Source organism: Grampus griseus, assembly GCF_964374135.1.
Source record: "Grampus griseus genome assembly, chromosome: 3".
Lineage (NCBI taxonomy): Eukaryota > Metazoa > Chordata > Mammalia > Artiodactyla > Delphinidae > Grampus > Grampus griseus.
The window spans coordinates 121,906,568-121,933,918 of NC_139019.1; the positions used below are offsets into that span (position 1 = coordinate 121,906,568).

Consider the following 27,351-nt stretch of genomic DNA (forward strand, 5'->3'; position numbering starts at 1 on the left):
GGAAATGAAGAGAGTCTGAGGGTGGTCAGGGAAGCCTACCTGCAGGAAGTGACCTTCAGGTAGAGAGAGACCTGACGGATAAAGGAAGTCAGCCTGGGGAAAGAAGGTGGTGAAGCGAGACCCTCTCCTTCAGCCCCAGCAGCCCAGCTCACTTTATACTGAAGTTAACCCCAGAAAACGGCAGTGCTCCTGGAGCACCATGAGGCCTGCAGTGCACAGATCCCTGCCCTGCCCAAGCTCCCTGAGGTACTCTGGGGAAAAACCATTCTTGTTTCTGGTGACCAAATCAAGTTTGGTAATTAACCCAGCTTGCTTCTTTGATTCAGCATTTCTTCAACAAGAAGTTAAACTTTACATCATCATTCTGCCCAATTAATCCTGGCAGGTGAGCCACTCAGGGGCCCCAGCCCTGCCAGGGTTGAAAAAGGGAGCGGCCTGGCCTGCACCGCAGACATTTTAACACAGACTCTTTAGCCCTGGGAGCCAGGAGCAAGGGTAACTGATACGCGAGGCCACTGGGGCCCTTAACACACACACACACACACACACACACACACTCACAGAATTCAGCATGAAGGAAAAATAGGAGAGGAAAAATAAAATAGAAGGGCAAGAGAAAGAGAGAAGAGGTATACAGGGCAACAGTCAGGGACAAGGAAGGTAGTATAGAGAAGGGTAGTACAGGAGACATGGACATTCCTCAGTGGCACAGGGACCTTGTCCATGTGGCTCAAATTTGCAAGGACTCAGTAATAGCACCTTTCACACAGACCTGTTAGGAAAGTGAATGAGATATTCACATAGAGAAGGCTTTGTCAACCTCAGTACTGCTGACATTTGGGGCCAGATAACTCTTTGGTGTGGATACTGTCCTATGCACGGTGTGGTGTTTAGCAGCATCCCTGGCCTCTACCTACTAGATGCCAGGAGCACCCACCACCTGGTTGTGGCAACAAAACATATCTTCAGACCTTCTCAAATGTCCCCCAGGGTCAAAATTAGCCCCAACTGGGGGCCACTTATGTGCGGGAGATAGCACAGGGCCTGGCGTACAATACATGTAGAATAAACGGCAGCTGACATAAGGTCTGTGCGAGGCAAATGCCCTTTCTGAATATCAGACCCTTCTTCCCAAACACATGCCAAGAATATAAGGGCTTTGGAGAAAAACTGGAACTTTCTGTAGGTGGGATGGGTAGACTTGCCAGTGCCATCACTGGAAATGTGCAAACAGACTCATGTGCACAGGGATGGAGAGGCTGAAGGGACCTATATATTCACTGGATTGTTGGAACAGGTCCACTTTCCACTCTGCTCAGCTCAGAGGGAAAGGAGCTAATTTTGTGGCGTGGGTAGCAGGTGCCAGGCCCTGTGCCAGGGTCTTACACATAGACCAGCCTCTGTGAGTTCTGTGAATAGATATTATTATTTCCATGTTAGATGGAGGGACTGTGACCCAGAGAGGCTAAGTAACTAGCTCAGTGTTACTCAGCAAGTACATTTCAGGATTTGGGTCAGAACCCAGGTCTGACTCTCTTCCAAGCCCATGCTCTTTCCCCACCCAGGTGGCAGGAGTAGGGCTTCTCATATGCCTACTTGATCATTCACAGTGAGAGTTTAAGAGCAATTCGAGGGCAGCAACCAGGCTTAGTGGGAAGGAATGATGGGATTGATTAGCAATGTCCGTCATGGGCCCAGGAATAGGAAAAGGAGGCAGGTGTTCCAGGTGTTTGCCATCCTTGTACAGACCCATAATCCAAGATTCAGTGATTCTGTATCATCCTAGCTGGCGTTTTCTGGGGTCTACACTGGACTAGGCGTACATCCCGCTTTGTTCGGCAAATTAGCTGCTTTCTTGCTTTCTCGGGGCATAGCTGAAAATCAAGTCTTCTCCATAGGTGAGGGTTTCTACAGAGGGCACAAGGAGCCTGTTCTTAACACATTGTTCTCATGGAGAAACAAGGTATCACAACTCTTTGTTAATGCTTGAGGAATTTTATTTTTGATGATTAAACTGTTCTCAAAAAAGAAAAGGAAAGAGAAACTTCTGAGGAAATGGGCCATTTTTTTTCCATAGAAAAAAATGTTTGCTATATTTTCAAAGTACAAGCTCTGGAAGATGCAATATCTATCCTTCTCCCTCTCTTCCCACTCCAAAATAATCCAGCCCTGGTGGAAAATTGCACAACTAGATGCATAACAAAACCTGCTTACACGTGTAAAGAACATTGCAAACACCAGTTCGTCTGTTTCCAGACACTTCAGCTAGGGAAACGTGCTTTCTCATGGCTGAGTCTAGGGCAACCCTGAGGACAGAGAGGGTAGAGTCAGAAATGGGAACAGATCCTTCCCTCCTGCTGGGCTTAGTTCAAGCTGCCTAAGTGAGCGCTTGTGCTCCACCTTGGCCTTGACCTTGATCTGTGCTGGCACTGATTAGGGAAGGCTCCTTGCCTTCATGGTCCTGTTCACTAACACAGCGTGCCCACCACGTGCCAGCCAACCATTCATTCAGTAAAGACTTACTGATTCCCTGTCATGTGCCAAGTTCTGGGCAAGCACTGGGGAGACCAACCCTAAATATATTTGAAGCAGCATGTACCAGGTCATAGAGAACATTCACGATTTTAATCATTCTCTTGCATCCATTTCAAGTGGGTAGGACATGAATGAGATTGGAGAATGTCTACCCTTGATGTTCAAAGTCATATTCCCTATGCCTGGGATTAGGCCCTTGCTGGGCCCTCACCTCTCTATGCAAATAGAGAAAGCAGTCACCAGGGGAAGGGCTATGCACTGCAAACTATTTCTGCTATTGGCACCTGGAAATTATCCACTATTCATTTATTTGCTGGGGAGGTGCTACAATAGGAATGGCAAACTACAGCCCACCAGCTAGATGTGGCCCTCAGCCTCGTTTTGTATGGTACAAAGCTAAGAAGGTTTTTACAGGTCTAATTGGTTGGAGGGTAGGGGGGAATCAAAAGAAGAATACTCCATGACATGTAAAAATTCCATTTTCAGCATCCAAAAATAAAGTCTTGCTGTCACACGGCCACACTCATTCTTTCCGTATTGTCCACGGCCGTTTTCACACCACACAGCAGAGCTGAGGACTTTCAAAAAGACTGTATGTTCCACAAAGCCTAAAATACTTACTGTCTGATCCTTTACAGGAAAAGTTTGCCAACCCCTAGGTGAAACCTTGCTCTCTCTCTCTCTCTCTCTCTCTTCCTTTAAAATGCAAATACTTGCTGGTCTAGCGACATCTGAGGTCCCTAATGCCTTGGTGAGAATGCGTGTACCTGGTCACTTGCAGCCCTGCAGGGAAGAGGCAGCAGCAGATGCCTGGGAGGCACCAGCTGAGCCCCCATAGCCATTCATATCTGCCTCTGGGTACACAGCTGTCACTTTACACCTTGTTTTGGCATTTACCTAACTGCTGCCTTCTTACCCTAAACTCCATAACAGCAAGGTAACTGGTGCCTCCTGACCCCCTCCAGGGTTAATCCTAGTTAAGCCTGGCATGGGGAAATATTTAGTAAATGTTAGTAGATGTCTGAGTGAGGAAGTGAGTGAAACCCAGTGAGTGTACCAATGTGTCTGAGTCAATAAGCGTAAACAAGAGACTGAAGAAATGGCTGAAGTAAGGAATGATCAAGTGATCTAGGGGTTGGATGAAAGACAGGAGACATGGATGAGTGAGGGAATGCTTGTAAGAGTGAGGAACTGAAGAAAGAAGTATACAAGTGAAAGTGGGAGATGAGCTGTCTACAAATGCCACGTAAAGGAGACGAAGGGTGTCACCGCCAAGCTCTGCTGATCCCCTCATTTTGCTATGCTTGCTCATGCCCTGCCAGCCGTGGGGATTTTGTGCTTAATCAACACCCTCCCTTGCTGAGGGTGTGCCCATGCTTTAGTGCTTTAGCGTCTAGGGCTTCTGTCAGAGGACAAAAACACCTGCACCCCTGGGCGTGAGGCCAAATGGCCGTGCCTCCCTTACTGTGGTCTCCCATATATGGAAAAGATACACCTTCAGCTGATGCATCCTCAGCCCCATCCCTTCTGTGCACCGCATGGGAATAGGACCTACCCCAAAAGCTGAGGTCCCCACAAAGGCACACTTTCCCAGGGCAAGGGATGGGCAACATGTTGATTTGGATGACATTCATGGCCACGGTCATCCTAACCAGGTGGGAAGACGTGGAATCAAAAACACCCTCTCCAAAGCCAGCCCCTCCCGGTATTCTGTTTCCCTCCTAGCATGTATTTTTAAGTGTCTTTCCTTGTTTTTTGCTTTGTGTATGTTTATTGTTTTGCCTGTTCCCTCACTAGAATATAAGCTCCCTGAGGACAGAGCCAGGCACATGGAAGTCTCAATAAATACTTGGCAAAAATGGGTGAAACATAGTCTGGAAAACAAGTCATGTAAACCAACCGCTTGAACCAGCTACCAAGACAGGATCCCCTCTCCCAATGGGGACCTGACCTGACTCTGCCACCAAATCCCACGTATGACCTTCAACATGCCATTTCGCCTCTCGGAGGCTCAGGAGATTAAATTAGACTATCTTTAAGGTCCCTTGCAGCTCTCATATACTACAGTTCTAAAGCCAAGGGGAGTGGGCTTCAGATTTTTCAAGGTTCATATATAGTTAGTTAATAAGAACCTCAGTTCCCTGACCACAACTCTAAAAAAAAAAAAAAACTTTAACTATCTGGCTCATGATGGAGATAAAGTGACACTGGGTGTAGTAACATCTCTGTTTTGGCCAGCGGCCGTCTGAGCATCAAGTGTGACTATCCAAATGCAGCCATTCCTCTCCCTTAAGCTTTGCTGAACCTCTGCCCAGAGCCAAAGCCTGGCCTGACATCCCGCTGCTGGTGCCTTATGAAAGCCATGAAAGTGTACCATGAAACCCCAGGGAGAGAAAGGACTGGGAAATCTCTTCTCAGCCATCCTTGCAGGATTCCCAGAAACCAAGCATACTTGCCCTGGCTCAGCCCAGCAAATAAGGTACAAACATTGGGAGAGGACTGGTCTGAGGGCTCCAACCCTCACAGACTCCTGCGCTCTGAGAACCCTCCAGCCCTGACAGCCTCTTGATCCAACCTCCAAACTGCACACACTGCTTTGCCTACTGTAGGGAGTTCTGAGAGGGTCGGCTCTCAAGTCAGGATGTTTAGGTTTGAACCCCAGCTCTGCTTACTTGCTCGCTCTATGGCCTTGGGAAAATTACTTTCATGGGTTTTGCCTTGACTTTCTCATCTGTAAAATGGGAATGGTGATGATGATAATAATAGTAGTTAGCCCTTTGGTGTGTTGTGAAGATGACCTGAGCTAATAGGGTGCTTAGGAATGGCTGATCCCTAGGAAGCATTCAAATATTAGCCCTTGTGGTGGTTGTGATTTGCAAAATCTGGGGATGGTGTTCCCCATCTTATCTCAGTGAGATTGTACACTCTTTAAGGGCAGGGACTACACCTTCCTCTCAACCCCATCCTCACATTGCCTCATCCAAGGCTGGGAACACTCAGAACGCTTGTCAGTCAACAGGCATCAGACATTCATTCTCAAATGTTGTAGGAGGTCTGCTAGTCAAAATCCATGGGCACTGGCACCTAGCCTTCTTTTGAGAAAAATGACACAGGTTGTGAGAAGAGGCTGAGCTAAGGAACATCAAGAGAAGGTAAAGAACAAAAAGTAGAATTCTCCATCCCCCCCAAAAATATATATATATATATACCTTGTTTGGTGTTAACAACTTCTTAATGCCAACAGAAGAGAGAACAAATAAGTGGCAAGAAATTAACTTTCTGAAGATACCAAGTGAACTTGACACTGTCACATGATTTCTGGGCTCACTAAATTCTTTTTCTGGCCGTGCCATGTGGCCTGTGGGATCTTAGTTCCTTGACCAGGGACTGAACCTGAGCCTTCAGCAGTGAAAGCACCAAGTCCTAGCCACTGGACCACCAGAGAATTCCCTTCACTAAATTTTTTAGAAGGGAATTTTTTTTTAACTTTCCTTTAAGCCCTGCTTCAGTTTGCTTCTCCAGCTACCTCCCTCAAAGCGAAAGCCACAGGCCTATAAAGATTGAGAGTCCTTAGAGAAAAACCTATTAAACCTCACCTAAAACAGATGAAGGAATTTAGGACCAGGTAGGTAAATTTAGGACTAGGTTAACTTCCCTAGGGTCACCTGGTAAAAGAGTAATAAAGCAGGGAGCCGTACCTACGAAAATCTGAATTCAGAACCCACGTTTTTAGCAATTATGCCATATTGTCTCCTGACTGGTTTTGGTTTGCTGCTTTCCCCATCCAGCTCTCCCTGTGGGTCCATTTTCCTTAGTTCAGGAAATAACTGTCCGCCCCACTCTCTCTGCCATAAAAAGGCACTTTCTAAGTCATGGAGTCTGTATCAGAGGCCAGTACAGCATGTGAATTTCTAGATGTTCAGAAATGACTCCTCTTTGGGTTGCTTGTGTCTGGAAGATGTGCAGGCAGGACCCAGGTTCTGTCGGGTTTTGAGACAGAAGAGTTCTCGCACAGTCTGCGCTATCCTGGTGAGCAGTGGCCTTCGTCATCGATCCCCAGGACCTAGCACAATACTCGGTACTCCGTAGATGCATGGCAAGCATCTCCTGGGAATAAATGCCATGAGAGGACCCACAGCAGATTTAAGAGGAACTTTGCTTGTTTAGATTTTTATGGCCCCTAATGAAGCCCAGGGAGAGGATTTAATTATAATTATTGCCAAGCAGTTACTTCTTCAAATGGACCGTTATGACTAGGAGGGCAAGGGTTATAATTAAGGTTTTGGTATACCGTGGCATTTCAAAAAGCACTAATAGCACTCAACTCATCAGATTCTGCTTTGGTACAAAATCCCACCTTGCAGGCACAGGCTGTTAGGCTCAGGAGAACATCAGGTCGAAAATGGAAGGGGGAGTGGCAGGGCTGGGGATACTTTTTGCGCAACCAGAGGACCCAGCTTAAAGAAGGGGATTTTGCCTTTCTGGCTTGAGGTGTGGCCTTTTTTCTGCATTTTCCCAAGAAGCCAGTGCAGAGCACAGCTACAGAGAGGTGCCAGACCCCATCCTTCACTGGAAGCCTCAGGGTACATGAGAAAAGCCCAGTCCAGTGTCAGGAAAGGACTCCTGAATACATGTCCCACACACAGGGCTAGGTGCCCGTCACTCAGTCTTTCTCAAAGGGAATCTGGACTATTGAGGCCCTTGTGTCCCAGAGAATGAATATTTCCTCCTTAAAATCCAATCTCGTGTGAAGCAACTATACTCCAATTAAAAATTTTTTTAAATAAAAATTTTTAAAAATCCAATCTCATTGAGAAAGTCCTATCTTCTGCTGCTTCTTCTCACACATCTGCTTTGTATGTCTCCCCTCTTGGAAGAGTAACAATGTTACAATTTGGGGGGTATTTCATATGAGCCAGATGTTGTGCAAAGTACTTTGCGTATATGTTCTGTTGAATTCTCACAAGAATTCTAAGGGATAGCTACCGTTATTGGCCCCTTTTATAGATGACGAAACTAAGGCTCAGAGGAATTATGTCTGAGCCTCACACAGTTGGTTACAGTGCCAAATTTCAAACTCAATTCAGACGGCCCCCAAAGTCCATTCTCTTAGCCATCGTGGCCTAGTGTTTCAAGGATTTATAGAAATCCACCAAATCAGTGACTGTCCCCATGCAGTTCTTCTTGAGTAATGCCATGGGACCCTGGAGACGCTAAGAACTTGAACTGACAGTGTGGTGGTCCACATCACCTGGGTTTTTCCAAGCATCACCTTTTCTCCCCAACGGAGGCCGTCAAGCAAATTAATCAGAAATTTATCTTCAGCAAACATGCTTTATGAAAATCATTTTACATCTGGGACACAGTTCTTGGCAACTCTTTAGAATCGTATGATAACCGTTAAAGAAATTTACAATCTTCCCACAAAGAGAACCCCAGACCAAGACAGGTTTACAGGTGAATTCTTTCATGCTTTCAAGGAGGGGATAATTTCACTTTTTACAAACTCTTCTAAAGAATGGAAGAAAAGAAAACATTTCCCAACTCATTTCATGAGGCCAAGATATTCTTAACATCAAAAACCAGAAAACAACAACATAGGAAAGGAAATTTTGAGTTCTACTTCAGTCATAAACATAGATGCAAAACCCCTCAAGTGTCTATTAGCAAACCAAATCCAGAAATATAGGAAAACAGACTATACCATGATTAAGTTGGGGTTTTCCCAAGATTTGAAAGGTTAATTTAACATTATGAAATTAATTGTGTAATCTATCGCATTAACAAATTAAAGGGAAAACATCTTTTCAATAGATAAAGAAAAAAGTTTGATAAAATTCTCTACCCATTCATTACACATATTTTAAAAGTCTTAGCAAGGGCTTCCCTGGTGGCGCAGTGGTTGAGAGTCCGCCTGCCGATGCAGGGGACATGGGTTCGTGCCCCGGTCCGGGAGGATCCCACATGCCACGGAGCAGCTGGGCCCGTGAGCCATGGCCACTGAGCCTGCGCGTCCAGAGCCTGTGCTCCGCAACGGGAGAGGCCACAACAGTGAGAGGCCCGCGTACGGCAAAAAAAAAAAAAAAAAAAAAGTCTTAGCAAACTAGGAGTAAAAGGGAACTTCCTTAACACGATAAATGGAATCCATGTAAAATCTACAGCAAACATCACACTTAATGGTAAAATGTTGAAGGCATTCCCTTTAAGATTAGGAAAAAGAAAAAAAATGTCTGTTATGTTTCTACTCAACACTGTCCCTCCCAGAGTACCTGGCCAGTACAGGAAGATAGGAAAAAGAAGTAAAAGGTTAAGTATTTGAAAAGAAGAAACATAGTTGTCATTATTTTTAGATGATACTGTTGTCTATATAGAGAACTCAAAAGAATCCAGAAAAATGTATTAGGAATAAATAAGAACTTAGCAAGGTTACTGCATACAAATCAACAGAAGAAAGTTAATTGCATTTCTGTACTCTAAAAAGAAAACAGAGAATTCCCTGGCAGACCAGTGGTTAGGTGGTGCTTACACTGCCAAGGGCCCAGGTTCAATCCCTGGTGGGGGGACTAAGATCCCACAAGCTGCATGGCATGGCCAAATAAAATAAAATAGAATTATTAAAAATAAATAAAAAGAAAATAGAAAAATATTTTTTTAAAAAAAGATACCATTTACAACAGCTATTCAATTTTTAAAATCCAACAAAAGATATGCAAGCCCTTTATGGAGAAAATGTATCAGACTTTACTGAAAGACATTAAAGAAGACCTAAAATGGTGGAGGAGGGATGGATTGGGAGTTTGGGGTTAGCAGATGTAAACTATTATATATAGAATAGATAAACAACAAGATCCTAATGTATAGCACAGGGAACTACATTCAATATCCTGTGATAAACATAATGGAAAAGAATATGAAAAAGAATGTATGTATGTATAACTGAATCACTTTGCTGTGCAGCAGAAACTAACACAATACTGTAAACCAGCTATACTTTAATAAAATTAAAAAGAAGATCTAAAATAAATGAAGAATTATGCCATGCTCTTGGATAGAAAGACTCACTGTCTCCCCAATTTTATTTATAAATTAAAATCCCAGTGGGTTCTTTGTGTGGAACTCAAAAGGTGATTCTAAAATTCAAATGGAAGGACAAAAAGCCACTAGCCAAAATGCTTCTAAAAATGAAGATGGAATTTGGTTGGGGTGAAGAGTGGGACCTACCCTATCAGATATCAAATTTTATTTTAAAGTTATAATAATTGATGGCACGAATTTAGCATAGGGATTCTATTAAACCAATGGAACATACTGGAGAACCTAGAAACAGACAACATGGAGAATTGATTTATGACAGAGCAGGCTTTGCAGATCAGAAGGGAAGGATGAACCATGGTGCTGGGCTAATTGGGTATCCATGTGGAAACAGATGAAATTGGATTCCTCCCTTGTCAAAAAATCAATTCCAGGTGGATTAAAGACTTAAATGGGAAAGACAAAACTATAAAACTTTTAGAAGACAACATAGAAGTATATCTTTATGACCTTGGGATAAAAAAAAATAGTATTCAAGATTCTTCAAAAGTATAAGCCATAAGGGAATATATTGTAAATTTGACTCTATTAAAAATTAGAACCCCAGTTCTTCAGAAGACACCACAGAGTAAAAACACAAACTACAAAAAATTCATATCCAAAATATTAGAACTCCATAACTTAAGAAGAAAATAACCTGAGAGGGGTGGAAAAGCAGACAAAGGAAATGAACAGGCATTTCACATAAGAAACAAGAATGGTCCATAAACATTTGAAAAGAAACCCCAGCTCATCAGTACTCAGAGAAATTAATTTGAAACCACAATGAGATATCATTTCACACCCACCACAAACAGGTATTAAAAAGCTCAGCATTAACACACGCTGGTGAGACGGTGGGGTAACAGGAATTGTCATTCACTGCTGGTGGGAGTGTAAATTGTTACAGCCACGCTGGGAACCAGTTTGTTATTGCCTAATAAAACTGAGCAGGCTCCTACCCTGCGGTCCATCAATTCTACTCGTAGGTGTAGATCCTGGGGGAACTCTTGTACATGTGCACGGGGAACATATACAAGAATGTTCATAGCAACATCCTTCAGGACAGCCCCAAACTGAAAATCACCCAAATGACACATAAATGATAGGATGGTTAAATGGTGGTAGATGCATACAGTGAAATACAGGACAGCAGTGAAAACCAACCACGACAACTTAGTGTTAAGCTGAAGATGCGAGTCACAGAAGAACACACGCAATGTGAATCCATTCACACTGTGTTCAGAAACAGGCAGACCTCAGCCACATATGGTTCAGGGATGTATACCAACGTTGTTAAAAATTACATAGAAAATCAATGGAACAATTAATAAAATTTCAGCATTGTAGTTAGCTCTGGGAGGAGGGAAGAGATCTGATTAGAGAGGAATATGAAGAGGGCCTCTAAGTACAGTATTCAATTCCTATATTTATTCTGTTTCTTGAGTTGGGTGGTATGTATGCAGGTGTTAGTTTTGTTATTCTTCTTTAAATAACAAAAAATTATATACACTTATTTCTATGCCTACTGTATTTATAATTTAAAATGTCAATAATGAGGGAAAATAACAGAGTGGAGATGGGGGTGGGGGGCATAGAAAGGGCAGGGGTGACAGAAGCAGTGTGACCTGCTCAAGGAGCTGAGAAAAGACCCCACGGCTGAAGGAAGTGAAGCGGGGAGGGAGAGGGGAGGAAGGTGAGGCTGGAGAGTGGGGCAGGGGCTAGACCACAGAGCACATTCAAAGCTTCGATGACTACCTAGAAAATGGAGATGTAGTTGGCTTCACAGCATTATATAATATTACCCCTGCTGACCTCGCTGTGTACTTTAGAAGACATTTTTCGAGGTGGACCTAAAGGGACCTGCTGCCAGCTCATGATCGAGTTTTCTTTTTCAGACAACGCTTTTATTTGCAGGGCAAATCAAAGCACTGGATGGTGGCTCCCTGCTCATCCAGAACAGGGAGGCTTTGCAGGCCGGACTGGTTCTGAGACAGGCTTAGAGAAGGAAGGCGAGCAGTCTGGCAAAAGGAGCTCTGACTCTGTTGGGACATCGCTTTGGCCAGGGAAGGAGGAAGATAAACAACAAAACAAAAACAACGTCATATTCAACCTCCCTCCAGATCTATTGTATATTACGGGGGACACTGGCCAGGGATGGTGGTTGTCATGAACATGACATACCTGTGAACATAAAAACAGCATGCTGAATTTGGCTACACGGCTTTTTCCTGGGATGCACAAACATGCCTCACATACTTGAGCCCTCTAGCCAAATGGAGTTAAGTGCTAACCTTGCTGACTCACAGAAGGGGCTCCGGGCCAGAGTCCTTGCTCCTGGTGTCAACTTAACCAGTGACTTGCTGGCCATCTCCTGAACATCATGTAATCTTTCTATCTTGGCTTCTTCATCTGTAAAAATGGGAATTGATGACAGTGAGGTCTGTGTATCACAAGTTAGTGCTGGAATCGTAGGCTGTGAGTGAAATACCTCTTGGAGATCAAGGCAAGCGTCTCCCAGCAGCGCCCAGAGCACCTTCAGCCCCACCCCTCAGCGGCGCCAACATGCACCACGTTTACATAACTATGGGTTTAAGTGTCTTCCCTGGTATACATGGTGAGGTCCACCTGAGGAAGGAGCTCTACGTGTCCTGTTCGTTGCATTAACTCCAGTGCCCAGGACCAACTATGGCCCACACATTGCAATTGCTGACTGTGGCTCTTAAGCCTCTTTTTTTTTTAATTTAATTTAATTAATTAATTTATTTTTTAACATCTTTATTGGAGTATAATTGCTTTACAATGGTGTGTTAGTTTCTGCTTTATAACAAAGTGAATCAGCCATATGCATACATATGTCCCCATAACCCCTCCCTCTTGAACCTCCCTCCCATCCTCCCTCTTGCGTCTCCCTCCCTCCCTCCCACCCTCCCTATCCCACCCCTCTAGGTGGTCACAAAGCACTGAGCTGATCTCCCTGTGCTGTGCGGCTGCTTCCCACTAGCTATCTATTTTACGTTTGGTAGTGTATATATGTCCATGCCACTCTCTCGCTTTGTCACAGCTCACCCTTCCCCCTCCCCGTGTCCTCAAGTCCATTCTCTAGTAGGTCTGTGTCTTTATTCCCATCTTGCCCTTAGGTTCTTCATGACCCTTTTTTTTTTTTTAGATTCCATATATATGTGTTAGCATACGGTATTTGTTTTTCTCTTTCTGACTTACTTCACTCTGTATGAAAGACTCTGGGTCCATCCACCTCACTACAAATAACTCAATTTTGTTTCTTTTTATGGCTGAGTAATATTCCATTGTATATATGTGCCACATCTTCTTTATCCATTTCTCTGTCGATGGACACTTAGGTTTCTTCCATGTCCTGGCTATTGTAAATAGAGCTGCAGTGAACATTGTGGTACATGACTCTTTTTGAATTATGGTTTTCTCAGGGTATATGCCCAGTAGTGGTTTTTTTTTTTTTTTTTTTTGCGGTACGCGGGCCTCTCACTGTTGTGGCCTCTCCTGTTGCAGAGCACAGGCTCTGGACGCGCAGGCTCAGCGGCCATGGCTCACGTGCCCAGCAGGCTCAGCGGCCATGGCTCACGTGCCCAGCAACTCCACGGCATGTGGGATCTTCCCGGACCGGGGCACAAACCCGCGTCGCCTGCATCACCAGGCGGACTCTCAACCACTGCGCCACCAGGGAAGCCCCCTATGTTTAGTTTTTTAAGGAACCTCCATACTGTTCTCCATAGTGGCTGAATCAATTTACATTCCCACCAACAGTGCAAGAGGGTTCCCTTTTCTCCACACCCTCTCCAGCAAGCCTCTTTTAATTAAAGACGAGAATGAATTTTTAACTTCATAAAGTTCAGTGGTCGACTCTAGATTATCCATAGCGTTGGTATAGAAACTACCGTATAGTAGTTAATTTTCTGTCTCTAAAATGCAGCCCTTCTCCCGACCCTAAGTGAACACTCTGTAGGTTCAGGCCCTTGTTAGCTCCTGGGAATACTGAGATGCATGACCACAAGGGCTTGGGAGTAGGTCACACTCTGTTGAGGAAGACAGTACCCCATACCCACCAAGCTACTGAAAGGCATGAGCCCCAGAGGAAAGAGCTGAGTGCCACAGCATGGTGGGGGGGGAACAGCAAACTTACATTTGGGAAAGCCGGGGACCTGCAAACTCCTCTAGAAGAGTAGGGCTGCTTACTGCCATCCCCCACCGCATCCTTGGGTCCTGGTCTCAGTCCAAGACCTCGCAGGGCCGTCGCATAAAAGGAGCTGCTCAGCCCACCCCACCCCACCCTGCACAGCAGCTAATCTCTTGGTAGATCAAAATAAGTAGAGTTAATTAATATATACACACTACTATATATAAAATAGATAACCAAATCTAAAAAGAAGTACAAATGAATGTATTTACAAAACAGAAATGCAATCAGAGACTTAGAGAATGAACTTTTGGTTACGGGGCTGGGGGGGAAGGGTGGAGGGAAGGGATAGTTAGGGGGTCTGGGATTGACATGGACACACTGCTATATTTGAAAAGGATAACCAACAAGGACGTACTGTGTAGCACAGGGAACTCTGCTCAGTGTTATGTGGCAGCCTGGACGGGAGGGGAGTCTCAGGGAGAATGGATACATGTACATGTGTGGCTGAAGTGCTTTGCTGTGCACCTGAAACCATCACAACATTGTTAATCGGCTATACTCCAATATAAAATAAAAAGTTAAAAAAAAAAAAGATAACCAACAAGGACCTACTGTGTAGCACAGGGAGCTATACTCACTATCTTGTAATAACCTATAATGGAAGATAATTTTGTAAAAGAATATATATATTTATATATATATATTTTATATATATATATTTATATATATATATGTATAACTGAATCACTTTGCTCCACACCTGAAACTAACACAACATTGTAAATCAACTCTATTTCAATAAAAATTTTTTAAAATAAGTAATATTTATTGAGCACTTGCTTACAATGTGCTAAATCCTGTACATGGATTCTTTTATTTAATCCTCCTAACAACTCTACGAGACAAATACCATTACTGCCCCCATTTTAACAGATGACGAAGTGGAGGAGCCACAGTGTTCAGTCCTTGCCCAAGATCACACATCCTGGAAAATGCTAGAGCCGCATGCTTGAGTACTAGGCTAGACCTGCCTCCAGACTCCTGGACGGGAGCTGACTCTGTGCCCACATGACTGACGAGGCTGGCACAGGGCCAGTGGAATGTTGCAGCAGCTCTGTGCCAGGCGCCGTGCCCCCTTCCTTCCTCACTTAACACCTTGAGACCTGAAAACACCCAGAGGCCACACAGCGGTAGATTCTTCTGTTCCCGATAAAGACTTCTTTTAAATGAGTCATTTCCTTCAAAAAGGAGGAAAAACTGTTTTTAGATCGCAGCAGAAATACCCACCCCTACCCTCAAGTACATACCCTTTCCCTGATCCTGCTCAGATCCCCAAATCCTATCCCAGGAAGCACCAGATGCTAGAGGACCTTGCATGCAGCCTCACAAACCCTTTGTGGCTCGGAGACCTGAGGTCACAACTGACCTCAGGAAACCACCCGCCAGAGGCCCGTTCACTCAGACAGGCTGGCCGTCTGTCTTGGATGCCAGTGACAGGAACAGACTTGCCTCCTCAGAAGTTGGCCGTCTACCTGGTTGTCTTTATTTACTGGGTGGTGCCTTTGTTTCTCTCTTGTTCTGTCTGTCCTCCTTCCCTGCCTTTATCTATCTTGCTCTCTTTTCCTATCACTCCATTCATTCATTCATTCATTTTTGTTTTCACCTTATTTACTGAGCTTCTGTCTGATGCATAGGTTTCCACCTTTGATTTCTCTCCTATTCAGGTGGCCCCCTGCCATGAGGGCCACTGCCTAGCTGTTCACTGTGAAGCTGAGCCATCACCCTTATCTCCTTCGCTGACCAATCCCAGAGCTTGGGCTGGGTCAAGCTATGGCCACTTGGATGTTTCCTGCCAGCTAGATAATATATTCCTATTTTTTTAACAGCTTTATTGAGCTATAGTTACATAAAGTTCAACGATTTTAAGCATACAGTTCAATGACTTGGCAGATGTAAAAAGGTAATGACTAACAAAATCAAGATATAGAACATTTCTATCACCCCCAAAAGTTTCCTTGTGCCCCTTTGCAATCAATCATCTCTCCCCATCCCTGGCTCTTGGTAATCCCTAATCTTGCTGTCACTATAGTTTTGGCTTTTTTTAGAACATTACATAAATGGCATCACAGAATATGTAATTTCGTGTTTCATGCTTCTTTTACCTAGGATGATGTTAAGATTCTTCCATGTAGTTGCATGTATTCCTGAGGAATATTCCCCTGTGTTTGTACCACAGTTTGTTTATTCGTTCACCCATTGATTGGCATTTGGGTTGTTTCCTGTTTCTGGCTAAAATAAAGCTGCTATGAACATTCATGTACAAGTCCTTGTATGGACATAAGTTTGCATTTCTCTTAGGTAAAAACTTGTGAGTAGGATGCTGAGTAGAGTGGTAAGTGTATATTTCACTTTATTTAAAACAGTCAACTTGTTGTCCTGTGTGGTGGCACCATTTTACATCTCCATCAGCAACATATAAGAATTCTAGGGCTTCCCTGGTGGCGCGGTGGTTGGGAGTCCGCCTGCCGATGCAGGGGACGCGGGTTCGTGCCCCGGTCCGGGAGGATCCCACATGCTGCGGAGCGGCTGGGCCCGTGAGCCGTGGCCACTTAGCCTGCGCGTCTGGAGCCTGTGCTCCGCAACGGGAGAGGTCACAACAGTGAGAGGCCCGCGTACCGCAACAAAAAAAAAAAAAAAAAAAAAAATTCTAGTTGCTCCACATCCTCACCACCACTTGGTATGGTCAGTTTTAAACTTTAGCCATTCTTATAGGTGTATAGTGGTATCTCATGGTGGTTTTAATTTGTATTTTCTTGATAATTGTTGATGTTGAGCACTTTTTCATGTACTTACTGGCCACTCAATATATCTTCTTCTGTGATGTCTTTTGCCCACTTTTTAATTGGATTATTTGTCTTCTGAATGGGTTACGAGTTTCCCCAGTCTTTTCTTAATCTCCCTTTTCTTCTTCTTTCCTCTATCCCTCTGGATCTATCTCTTTCTCCCACTGTGTCTCAGTCTCAGTTTCTGACTCCCCAACTTTCAGAGTTGTTTACTATCTCCCTCTCTCCCTCCTCCTCCTTCTCCATTTGTATTCTTCCTTCTCCTCTCAGACACCTCAAAATCTGAGAATCTGTCCTCGTTTCCCATTCCACATTAGAAGGAACTCCATCACAAGCCCAGTGATTTCAGTTCTGGCAGGGTTCCATGTTCCAAATAGGGGGAAAGATCCCCTCTCTAGTCGAAGACCTAGAGAGGTAAAAAGCCTGGTATAATGAAGGGATGACTTTTTTGCATGCTGGCATCTTCCGCCTCCCTAAGTGATTAATAGTGTTTATGGATGGCAGGGCTTTTTACTCAAACATAACACTGGAAAGTCACAGGTGTTAAGTGAGGTTCACCCTGCTTAATCAGTGGTCCAACAGCCTACACAAACATAAGATTAGTTGTTCACACAACAAGGCCCTCCCTTGGCACATCTCCCGATCCCAGCAGGGTTTTATCTTGCCCAGTTGCAGGGAAGGAGATCCTAGCCCAAAGCCAGCAGCTTGTTTAAGGAAACCAGTATGAAAGTGTTTGATTGCAAAGCTCAGAGCACTTTATGCAGTGTTAGAGGCTTTCAGATAGATAACCATGGAATAGTCTTTGGGTTTTTTTTTAAATACAATTTTTAAAGGTCACACTCTATTTACAGTTATTACTAAATATTGGCTATATTCCCCATGTTCTAAATACATCCTTGTAGCCTATCTTATACACAATAGTTTGTACCTCCCACTTCCCCACCCCTATATTGTCCCTCCTGCCTCTCCCCACTGGTAACAACTAGTTTATTCTTCATATCTGTGAGTCTGCTCTGTTTTTGTGATATTTACTTGTTTGCTGTATTTTTTAGATTCCACATATAAGTGATATCATACAGTATTTGTCTTCCTCTGTCTGACTTATTTCGCTTAGCATAATGCCCTCCAAGTCCATCCATGTTGCTGCAAACGGCAAAATTTTGTTCTTTTTTATGGCTGAGTAGTATTCCATTGTATCAATATACCACATCTTCTTTATCCATTCATCTCTTGATGGACACTTAAGTTGCTTCCATATCTTGGCAATCGTAAATAATGCTGCTATAAGCATTGGAGTGCATGTATCTTTTCTTTTTTTTTTAAAGTTTGAATTTAGTTTTATTTATTTTTTTATACAACAGGTTCTTATTAGTCATCAATTTTATATACATCAGTGTATACATGTCAACTCCAGTCTCCCAATTCATCACACCACCACCACCACCCCTCTGCCACTTCCCCCCTTGGTGTCCGTATATTTGTTCTCTACATCTGTGTCTCAATTTCTGCCCTGCAAACCAGTTCATCTGTACAATTTTTCTAGGTCCACATATATATATATATATATATATGAGTTAATATATGATATTTGTTTTTCTCTTTCTGACTTACTTCACTCTGTATGACAGTCACTAGATCTATCCACGTCTCAGCAAATGACCCAATTTCATTCTTTATTATGGCTGAGTAATATTCCATTCTATATATGTACCACATCTTCTTTATCCATTCGCCTGTCGATGGACATTTAGGTTGCTTCCGTGACCTGGCTATTGTAAACAGTGCTGCAATGAACATTGGGGTGCTTGTGTCTCTTTGAATTATGGTTTTCTCTGGGTACATGCCCAGTAGTGGGATTGCTGGATCATATAGTAATTCTATTTTTAGTTTTTTAAGGAACCTCCATACTGTTCTCCATAGTGGTTATATCAATTTACATTCCCACCAACAGTGCAAGAGGGTTCCCTTTCCTCCACACCCTCTCCAGCATTTGTTCTTTGTAGATTTTCTGATAATGCCCATTCTAACTGGTTTGAGGTGATACCTCATTGTAGTTTTGATTTGCATTTCTCTAATCATTACTGATGTTGAGCAACTTTTCATGTGCTTCTTAGCCATCTGTGAGTCTTCCTTGCAGAAATGTCTATGTAGGTCTTTGGCCCACTTTTGAATTGGGTTGTTTGTTTTTTTAATATTGAGCTGTTCATATATTTTGGAGATTAATCCTTTGTCCATTGATTTATTTGCAAATATTTTCTCCCATTCTGAGGATTGTCTTTTCATCTTGTTTATGGTTTCCTTTGCTGTGCAAAAGCTTTGAAGTTTCATTAGGTCTCATTTGTTTATTTTTGTTTTTATTTCAATTACTCTAGGAGGAGGATGAAAAAATATCTTCCTGTGATTTATGTCACAGAGTGTCCTTCCTATGTTTTCCTCTAAGAGTTCTATAGTGTCCAGTCTTACATTTAGGTCTCTAACCCATTTTGAGTTTATTTTTGTGTATAGTGTTAGGGAGTGTTCTAATTTCATTCTTTTACATGTAGCTGTCCAGTTTTCCCAGCACCACCTACTGAGGAGACTGTCTTTTCTCCATTGTATATCCTTGCCTCCTTTGTCATAGATTAGCTGACCATAGGTGCGTGGGTTTATCTCTGGGCTTTCTATCTTGTTACATTGATCTATATTTCAGTTTTTGTGCCAGTAACATATTGTCTTGATTACTGTAGCTTTGTAGTATAATCTGAAGTCAGGGAGTCTGATTCCTCCAGCTCCACTTTTTTCCCTCAAGACTGCTTTGGATATTCAGGGTCTTTTGTGCCTCCATACAAATTTTAAGATTTTTTATTGTAGTTCCGTAAAAAATGCCATTGGTAATTTCATAGGGATTGCATTGAATCTGTAGATTGCTTTGGCTAGTATAGTCATTTTCACAATATTGATTCTTCCAATGCAAGAACATGGTATATCTCTCCATCTGTTGGTATCATCTTTCATTTCTTTCATCAGTGTCTTATAGTTTTCTGCATACAGGTCTTTTGTCTCCCTAGGTGGGTTTTTTCCTCGGTATTTTATTCTTTATTTTGCAGTGGTAAATGGGAGAGTTTCCTTAATTTCACTTTCAGATTTTTCATCATTAGTATATAGGAATACAGGAGATTTCTGTGCATTAATTTTGTATCCTGCAACTTTACCAAATTCATTGATTAGCTCTAGTAGTTTTCTGGTGGCATCTTTAGGATTCTCTATGTATAGTATCATGTCTGCAAACAGTGACAGCTTTACTTCTTCTTTTCCAATTTGTATTCCTTTTATTTCTTTTTCTTCTCTGATTGCTGTGGTTAGGACTTCCAAAACTATGTTCAATACTAGTGGTGAGAGTGAACATCCTTGTCCTGTTCCCGATCTTAAGGAAATGCTTTCAGTTTTTCACCATTGAGAATGATGTTCGCTGGGGTTTGTCATATGTGGCCTTTATTATGTTGAGGTAGGTTCCCTCTATGCCCACTTTCTGGAGAGTTTTTTTCTTTTTAACCATTTTTAAAAATATTTATTTAGTTATATTTTTGGTTGTGTTGGGTCTTTGCTGCTGCGTGCGGGCTCCCTCCAAAAGCGGCGAGCAGGGGCCACCCCTCTTTGCGGTGCACAGGCCTCCCACTGTGGTGGCCTCTCCTGCCATGGAGCAGGAGGCTCCAGGTGTGCAGACTTCAGTAGTGGTGGCACACAGGCTCAGCAGCTGTGGCCCACAGGCTCCAGAACACAGGCTCGGCAGTTGTGGCACACAGGCCCAGTCTGGAGAGTTTTTATCATAAATTGGTGTTGAATTTTGTCAAGAGCTTTTTCTGCATCTACTGAGATGATCATATGGTTTTTCTTCTTCAATTTGTTAATATGCTATATCACATTGATTGATTTGCGTATATTGAAGAATCCTTGCATCCCTGGGATAAATCCCACTTGATCATTGTGTATGATCCTTTTAATGTGTTTTTGGATTCCGTTTGCTAGTAATTTGTTGAGGATTTTTGTATCTATATTCATCAGTGACATTGGTCTGTAATTTTCTTTTTTTGTAGTATCTTTGTCTGGTTTTGGTATCAGGGTGATAGTGGCCTCATAGAATGAGTTTGGGAGTGTTCCTTCCTCTGCAATTCTTTGGAAGAGTTTGAGAAGGATGGGTGTCAGCTCTTCTCTAAATGTTTGATAGAATTCACCTGTGAAGCCATCTGGTCCTGGACTTCGATTTGTTGGAAGATTTTTAATCACAGTTTCAATTTCATTACTTGTGATTGGTCTGTTCATATTTTCTATTTCTTCCTGGTTCAGTCTTGGAAGGTTATACCTTTCTAGGAATTTGTCCATTTCTTCCAGGTTGTCTATTTTATTGGCATAGCGTTGCTTGTAGTAGTTGCTTAGGATGCTTTGTATTTCTGCGGTGTCTTTTGTAACTTCTCCTTTTTCGTTTTTAATTTTATTGATTTGAGTCCTCTCCCTCTTTTTCTTGATGAGTCTGGCTAACGGTTTATCCATTTTGTTTATCTTCTCAAAGAACCAGCTTTTAGTTTTATTGATCTTTGCTATTGTTTTCTTTGTTTCTATTTTATTTATTTCTCCTCTGATCTTTATGATTTCCTTCCTTCTGCTAAATTTGGGTTTTGTTTGTTCTTCTTCCTCTAGTTCCTTTAGGTGTAAGGTTAGATTGTTTGAGATTTTTCTTGTTTCTTGAGGTAGGCTTGTATAGCTACAAACTTCTCTCTTGGAACTGCTTTTGCTGCATCCCATAGGTTTTGGGTCTTCGTGTTTTCATTGTCATTTTTCTCTAGGTATTTTTTGATTTCCTCTTTGATTTCTTCAGGGATCTCTTGGATATTTAGTAACGTACTGTTTAGCCTCCATGTGTTTGTGTTTTTTCGGTTTTTCCCCTGTAATTCATTTTTAATCTCATGGTGTTGTGGTCAGAAAAGATGCTTGATATGATTTCAATTTTCTTAAATTTACCAAGGCTTGATTTGTGACCGAAGATGTGATCTATCCTGGAGAATGTTCCGTGCTCACTTGAGAATAACGTGTAATCTGCTGTTTTGGGATGGAATGTCCTATAAATATAAATTAAATCTATCTGGTCTATTGTATCATTTAAAGCTTCTGTTTCCTTATTTATTTTCATTTTGGATGATCTGTCCATTGGTGTAAGTGAGGTGTTAAAGTCCCCCACTATTATTGTGTTACTGTCAATTTCCCCTTTTAGAGCTGTTAGCAGTTGCCTTATGTATTGAGGTGCTCCTATGTTGGGTGCATATATATTTAAAATTGTTATATCTTCTTCTTGGATTGATCCCTTGATCATTATGTAGTGTCCTTCCTTGTCTCTTGTAACATTCTTTATTTTAAAGTCTATTTTATCTGATATGAGTATTGTTACTCCAGGTTTCTTTTGATTTCCATTTGCATGGAATATCTTTTTCCGTCCCCTAACTTTCAGTCTGTATGTGTCCCTAGGTCTGAAGTGGGTCTCTTGTAGACAGCATATATATGGGTCTTGTTTGTTTATCCATTCAGCAAGCCTGTGCCTTTTGGTTGGAGCATTTAATCCATTCATGTTTAAGGTAATTATCAATATGTATGTTCCTATGACCATTTTCTTAATTGTTTTGGGTTTGTTTTTGTAGGGCTTTTTCTTCTCTTGTGTTTCCTACTTAGAGAAATTCCTTTAGCATTTGTTGTAGAGCTGGCTTGGTGGTGCTGAATTCTCTTTGCTTTTGCTTGTCTGTAAAGCTTTTGATTTCTCCATCGAATCTGAATGAGATCCTTGCCAGGTAGAGTAATCTTAGTTGTAGATTCTTCCCTTTCATCACTTTAAGTATATCATGCCACATCCTTCTGGCTTGTAGAGTTTCTGCTGAGAAATCAGCTGTTAACCTTATGGGAGTTCCCTTGTATTTTATTTGTTGTTTATCCCTTGGTGCTTTCAATAATTTTTCTTTGTCTTTAATTTTTTCAATTTGATTATTATGTGTCTCGGCATGTTTCTCATTGGGTTTATCCTGTATGGGACTCTCTGCGCTTCCTGGACTTGGGTGTCTATTTCCTTCCCATGTTAGGGAAGTTTTTGACTATAATCTCTTCCAATATTTCCTCTGGTCCTCTCTCTCTCTCCTCCTTCTGGGACCCCTATAATGTGAATGTTGTTGAATTTAATGTTGTCCCAGACGTCTCTTAGGTTGTCTTCATTTCTTTTTTCTTTTTTCTTTTTTTTGCGGTACGCGGGTCTCTCACTGTTGTGGCCTCTCCCGTTGTGGAGCACAGGCTCCAGATGCGCAAGCTCAGCGGCCATGGCTCTCGGGCCCAGCCGCTCCGTGGCATGTGGAATCTTCCCGGACCGGTGCACAAACCCATGTCCCCTGCATCGGCAGGCGGACTCCCAACCACTGCGCCACGAGGAAAGCCCCGTCTTCATTTCTTTTCACTCTTTTTTCTTTATTCTGTTCAGCAGCAGTGAATTCCACCATTTTGTCTTCCAGGTCACTTATCCATTCTTCTACCTCAGTTATTCTGTTATTGATTCCTTCTAGTGTATTTTTCATTTCAGTTATTGTATTGTTCATCTCTGTTTGTTTGTTCTTTAATTCTTCTAGGTCTTTGTTAAACATTTCTTGCATCTTCTCGATCTTTGCCTCCATTCTTTTTCCGAGGTCCTGGATCATCTTTACTATCATTATTCTGAATTCTCTTTCTGGAAGATTGCCTATGTCCACTTCATTTAGTTGTTTTTTTGGGGTTTTATCTTGTTCCTTCATCTGGTACATAGCCCTCTGCCTTTTCATCTTGTCTATCTTTCTGTGAATGTGGTTTTTGTTCCACAGGCTGCAGGATTGTAGTTCTTCTTGCTTCTGCTGTCTGCCGTCTGGTGGATGAGGCTACCTAAGAGGCTTGTGCAAGTTTCCTGATGGGAGGGACTGGTGCTGGATAGAGGTGGCTGTTGCTCTGGTGGGCAGAGCTCAGTAAAACTTTAATCTGCTTGACTGCTGATGGGTGGGGCTGGGTTCCCTGTGTTCGTTGTTTGGCCTGAGGTGACCCAACACTGGAGCCTGCAGGCTCCTTGGTTGGGCTAATGGCAGACTTTGTGGGGGCTCACACCAAGGAGTCCTTCCCAGAACTTCTGCTCCCAGTGTCCTTGTCCTCACGGTGAGCCACAGCCACCCATCACCTCTGCAGGAGACCCTCCAACACTAGCAGGGAGGTCTGGTTCAATCTCCCCTGGGGTCACTGCTCCTTCCTCTGGTTCCCGATGTGCACACTACTTTGTGTATGCCCTCCAAGAGTGGAGTTCTGTTTCCCCCAGTCCTGTCAAGTCCTGCAATCAAATCCCAGTAGGCTTCAAAGTCTGATTGTCTACAAACTCCTCCTCCCATTGCCAGACCCCCAGGTTTGGAAGCCTGACGTGGGGCTCAGCACCTTCACTCCAGTGGGTGGACTTCTGTGGTATAAGTGTTCTCCAGTTTGTGAGTCACCCACCCAGAAGTTATGGGATTTGATTTTACTGTGACTGCGCCCCTCCTACCATCTCATTGTGGCTTTTCCTTTGTCTTTGGATGTGGGGTATCTTTTTTGGTGAGTTCCAGTGTCTTCCTGTCGATGATTGTTCAGCAGTTAGCTATGATTCTGGTGTTCTCACAAGAGGGAGTGAGAGTACATCCTTCTACTCCGCCATCTTGGCTCAGGCTCTCTCGTCATCTTCTACTTGTTGGTCAAGTTCCTCTAGGTCAGGAGTGCATGTATATTTTCAAATTAGTGTTTTTTGTTGTTTTTTTGTTTGTTTGTTTTGGACATACACCCAGGAGTTTAATTGCTGGTTCATATGTTAGTTCTATTTTTATTTTTTTGATAAACCTCCATACTGTTTTCCACAGTGGCTGCACCACAGTGGCTCCCACCAACAGTGTACAGAGGTTTACTTTTCTCCATATCCTCACCAACATTTGTTATTTGTGTCCTTTTTGATGATAGCCATTGTCACAGGTGTGAGGTGATATCTCATTGTGGTTTAGTTTTGCATTTCCCTGATGATTAGCAATGTTGAGCATCTTTTCAACATGCCTGCTGGCCATCTGCATTTCCTCTTTGGAAGCATATCTATTTAGACCTTCTGCCCATTTTTAATCGGTTGTTTGTTTTTTTGATGTTGAGTTGTATGAATTGTTTACATATGTTGGATAGTAATCCCTTATTGGTCATATCATTTGCAAATATCTTCTGTCATTCAGTAGGTTGTCTTTTCATTTTGTCAATGGCTACATTTGCTGTGCAAAAGCTTTTAAGTTAATTAGGTCCCATTTGTTTATTTTTGCTTTTATCTCCTTTACTTTAGAAGACAGATCCAAAAAAATATTGCTACAATTTATGTCAAAGAGTGTTCTGCCTATGTTTTCCTCTAGGAGTTTTATAGTACCCAGTCTTACACTTAGGTCTTTAATCCATTTAGAGTTTATTTTTCTACATAGCAGGTGGACTCTCAACCACTGTGCCACCAGGGAACCCCCCTTTCTTTTATATGTAGCTGTCCAGTTTTCCCAGCATCACTTATTGAAGAGAGACTGTCTTTTCTCCATTGTATAGTCTTGTCTCCTTTGTCATAGATTAATTGAACGTAAGTGTGTGGGTTTATTTCTTGCTCTTTATCCTGTTCCATTGATCTGTGTATCCGTTTTTGTGCCAGTACAATACTGTTTTGATGACTATAGGTTTGTAGTATAGTCTGAAGTCAAGGAGTGTCATTCCTTCAGCTCTGTTCTTCTTTCTCAAGATTGTTTTGGCTATTCGGGGTCTTTTGTGTTTCCATACAAATTTTTAAGTTATTTGTTCTAGTTCTGTGAAAAATGCCATTGGTATTTTGAAAGAGATTGCAATGAAGCTGTAGATTGCCTTGGGTGGTATGGTCATTTTAACAATATTGATTCTTCTAATCCAAGAACACAGCATATCTTTCCATCTATTTGTGTCATCTTTGATTTCTTTCATCAGCGTCATAGTTTTCAGAGTACAGGTCTTTTGCCTCCTTAGGTAGGTTTATTCCTAGGTATTTTATTCTTTTTGATGCTGTGGTAAATGGGATTGTTTTCTTAATTTCTCTTTCTGATCTTTCATCGTTAGTGTATAGAAATGCAACAGGTTTCTGTACATTAATTTCATATCCTGCAACTTTACCAAATTCATTGATGAGCTCTAGTAGTTTTTCTGGTGGTGTCTTTAGGATTGTCTACTCATAGTATTATGCCATTTGCAAACGAGCAGTTTTACTTCTTCCTTTCCAATTTGGATTCCTTTTATTTCTTTTTCTTCTCTGATTGCCATGGCTAGGACTTCCAAAATTATGTTGAATATAAGTGGTGAAAGTGGACATCCTTGTCTTGTTCCTGATCTTAGAGGAAATGCTTTCAACTTTTCATCATTGAGTACGATGTTATCTGTGGGTTTGCCATATATGGCCCTTACTGTGTTGAGGTATGTTCCCTCTTTGCCTGCTTTCTGGAGAGTTTTTATCATAAATGGATGTTGAATTTTATCATATGCTTTTACTACATCTACTGAGATGATCATATGCTTTTTGGCATCTTTTTTTAAAGCTTATTAAAATATATTTCACATAACATACATTTAAGCCATTTAAGATGTACAAGTCAGTGGTTTTTAATATATTCACAGATATGTGCAACCATTTTCACCACAATTTTACGATATGTCATCACCTCAAAAAGAAACCCTGTACCCTTAACTATTATTCCTATATCCCCAGCCCCTGGAAACTACTAATCTACTTTCTATATAGATTTGCCTCTTCTGGTCATTTCATATAAATGGAATTATGTAATGTTTTTTGTGTCTGACTCCTTTCAATTAGCATAATGTTTTCAAGGCTTATCCATGTTCTGGCATATATCAATACTTCATTTCTTTTACGGTTGAATAATATTCCACTGTATGGATATACCACATTTTGTTTATTCATTCATTAGTCAATGGACATTTGGGTTATTTCCACCTTTTGTCTATTATAAATAATGCTGCTGTAAAATTCATGCACAAGCTTTAGTGTGGACATATGTTTTCATCTCTCTTGGGTATTGGACTTACTGGGTCATATGGTAATTCTATGTTTAGTCATTTGAGGAACTGCAAAACTATTTTCCAAAGGGCCTGAACCATTTTACGTTTCCACCAACACTGTATGAGGGTTTTGATTTCTCTACATTCTTGCCAACACTTGTTACTATCTGACTAGAATAGTTTTCTGATCCTATACCTGGATTGAAATGTCACACATACATACGCAGCCATACATATATTTCCACAGTCATTGGCACACACATAAAACTATACCCATTCATATTTGCACACACCTCTAGAGTTTACATACCTACACACATAATTCCAGATAGACACTTACAACCATACATACATATAATCACACAGAGTATACATGCTTATCAATCCACAGACCCACATATGTGAACATAATCAGACATACAATAGACCAGTGCCATCATACATGTACATACAATTGTCATGGGTTCTGAAAAAGCATACGCAATTGTAGAAAGAACCAGAGATACATATACTCGGTAATGGATTAGCAACTGCCCAAACACACATATGCAAATAATAGTTATACCCACAAAAGCATAGTCGTAAAAAGGCACACATATGTAGCTACCATCGCTTATGAGTCAACAACTGAAGACAGATTGAATG

General features: G+C 42.0%; 1 protein-coding gene across 1 annotated transcript in view; it reads left to right on the forward strand.

Annotated features, from left to right (window-relative positions):
• The window catches only part of SH3RF2 (SH3 domain containing ring finger 2), a 143,673-nt gene that overhangs the window by 82,416 nt on the left and 33,906 nt on the right, over positions 1-27,351 (forward strand). The gene's annotated exons all lie outside the window — the stretch shown is intronic.